The 2502-nt window shown below is 42.4% G+C and overlaps 1 long non-coding RNA gene across 1 annotated transcript; it reads left to right on the top strand.

Annotated features, from left to right (window-relative positions):
• Positions 1 to 278: 278 nt before the first annotated feature.
• On the top strand, positions 279 to 1920 carry LOC309487185. The gene is made up of 3 exons (XR_014201791.1): positions 279 to 422; positions 705 to 780; positions 1340 to 1920. It is a non-coding gene; the product is annotated as an uncharacterized lncRNA (long non-coding RNA).
• Positions 1921 to 2502: the final 582 nt, after the last annotated feature.

The following is a 2502-nucleotide window of genomic DNA, read 5'->3' as shown; positions in this document are numbered from 1 at the left end:
TTAAGGTCCGTGTACTTTTTGATCATTTCATTTCCTGTTTGGAATGGAATAATGAGAAATGAAAACCAGCTCGTTTATTCGTTTTTTAGTTTAGTTTAAAAAACGAAAAATTCGAATTTGGCTCGATTTTTCATTTTTCGTTTGTGATTTACAAATCGGTTTATGGGTTCGATGTTTCATTTGCACACGTGGGCGGCGCTGAAACGCCCCTTTCATCTGATTGGTCAAACCGCTCCGCCTTCAGTAAGCCAGAGCCATATAGAGAAAAGAGTTGCGACACTTCCATAGACCTTCGTTGTAATCAATGGCGGCGCTCGTAACCGCCTACTTCCGGGATTTGAAGATCGGAATAGTTCTAAACACTGTCATTTGGCCGTTGGACCCCATTCACTTACATTGCTCCGCGTCGAGTTGTTCCAGAGGTAAAGTTGCTGAAATATCGACCTCTTTTGAATTGTCAACTGTCTAAATTGTATCAGAGGCCCTTTGCGATGCTTATACTGGTCTTTATTTGTATATGCACAGCGTAATTATTTATATTTTATCTTGGTTGTTTCAACCAATTTTCAAGCACTGCATGCTAACTAGTTAGCTAGCGCAACTTCGTCAGCTGTGACAGTAACAGTTAAGAGTTCGGTAATGAATCGCTACCACCTTTATACCACCTTTATAGCAACTTTGATTTTATTTTTTTATTTTTTTAGGATTTAACTTTTCATTATGTGACGTGATGTTGACTGAGTTTGAGTGGTGAATGCTGCAGGTCGACTTGTTCCAGAGGTAACGTTTCTGAAATATCTCTTTTGAATTGTCAACTGCCTAACGTTATGTATCACATGCTCTTTGTGATGCTTATACTGGTCTTCATTTGTAGTTTGTAGCGTAGTTTATTTATATTTTATGTTGGTTGTTTCAACCAATTTTCAAGCACTTCCTGCTAGCAAGTTAGCTAGCTTGACTTCGTCAGCTGTGACAGTAACAGTTCGGTAATGAATCGCTACCACCTTTATAGCAACTTTGATTTGGTTGAATTTTTGGGATATAACGTTACTAACTTTTCATTATTTATGTGACCTGTTGGCTGTACATAATTTGTATCAGAGCCCGTCTCAGATAACGTTACTCATTTACTGTGAGGAAACTTTTTATTGTAATATCCAATAGTTTAATGATTGTTCTTTAAAATTATTAGTAGTCTTATAACAAACAGTAGACTACTAGACAGCCTACTCTACAGCAGTGAATATAGAATGAGCCTAAAACATGGTCATGCATTCAAAATATAAAAAAAAAAAATTAAAACAAGAATTTTTTTAACAAAATAAACACTTTTTTTCAGCCTCATGTTAACAAAGGCTGCTGTGGTGGTGGTAGCTGACGATGGTGACAGCGGCTCCTGTTGGAGGTGAACGGCAGCTGGCGATGGTGGCTAATTATGTCTGCTGCTAGCAGTTGGTGCTGGTTGCTGCTGCTGCTGCTTGTCGGAGTGACAGCTGGCGGCAGCTGTTGAAATAAGTGGAGGCTGCTGCTGCTGGTGACTGGTACTGGCAACGGCTGCAGGTGATGACTGCTGAAAGAATAGGAGGTTGGAGGCTGCTGATGGTGGACTGGGAATGGACATGCCAATTACATCCATGGCAACGAGTAAGGTACTTGGCAGTTGCCTAGTTGTTATGACCTTCGGTGAAGAAATCTGTTTGGTCTTCTTTGCTTTCTTACTCTGACTCTTGCTGCCAAGATAACCTTTATATTTTTCCTTCCTCTCAGCCCTGATCCACTTTGATGCAATCCTTAACCTCAGCCTGATGTATGTGGAGATGATTTTTTTCTTCAGGTCATGGCATGAGGGAAGGTTGCTGTCCAGTAACATGGCCTCCTGTTCCAGTTGTGCCACTGCATTTGAAGACTCCATGAGGGAGTCACTCGGAACAGCTGCTCCACGTTCTGAATGAGAGTAAAAACTTCCTCAGATGGACGGTAAAGTGCACCCCTTTTAAATTCTTTCAATTCCAGCAGAACAGCGCTTTCATTTTCACCACTGATGACATTTTGTACTAGTGTACACTGACATTTGTCACAAAGTGAGAAGCTGATGACTCTTTTCACAATGTATCCAGCCAGGTGGTATAGCACACAGGACTCTGTTTTGGTGATGTCAGGTGGTGTTGTCAGGTCCACCAGCTGCTCCACTCTTAGAACATCAGGAGGACAGCAGCTGCTATTCTGCGTGTCCAGGAAGTCGGCCAAGTGGTCCGAACCATCCTCCAGATAACTGCCAGTATGTACTGGTGATAGGAACTGGCCCACGGTGACAGCGCGCAGTGCATATTGGAACTCTACAGGTGTTGGGACAGAGTTCCTCACACGAATGGATGAAAACGTGTTTTCCAGGCAATCCTGGGTGAAGCGGCTTGTGAGCACAAATTTGTGCCCTTTACTCAACATGTCATGTTGGACCTCCAGGATTGTGGTTGTGGCCATCACCAGTCCTGTCTGAACTGG

The sequence above is a fragment of the Leuciscus leuciscus genome (genome assembly GCF_965113295.1).
Source record: "Leuciscus leuciscus genome assembly, chromosome: 22".
Taxonomy (NCBI): domain Eukaryota; kingdom Metazoa; phylum Chordata; class Actinopteri; order Cypriniformes; family Leuciscidae; genus Leuciscus; species Leuciscus leuciscus.
Note: the sequence above shows the minus strand (reverse complement) of the source record. Positions and strands in the feature narration are given on the sequence as shown.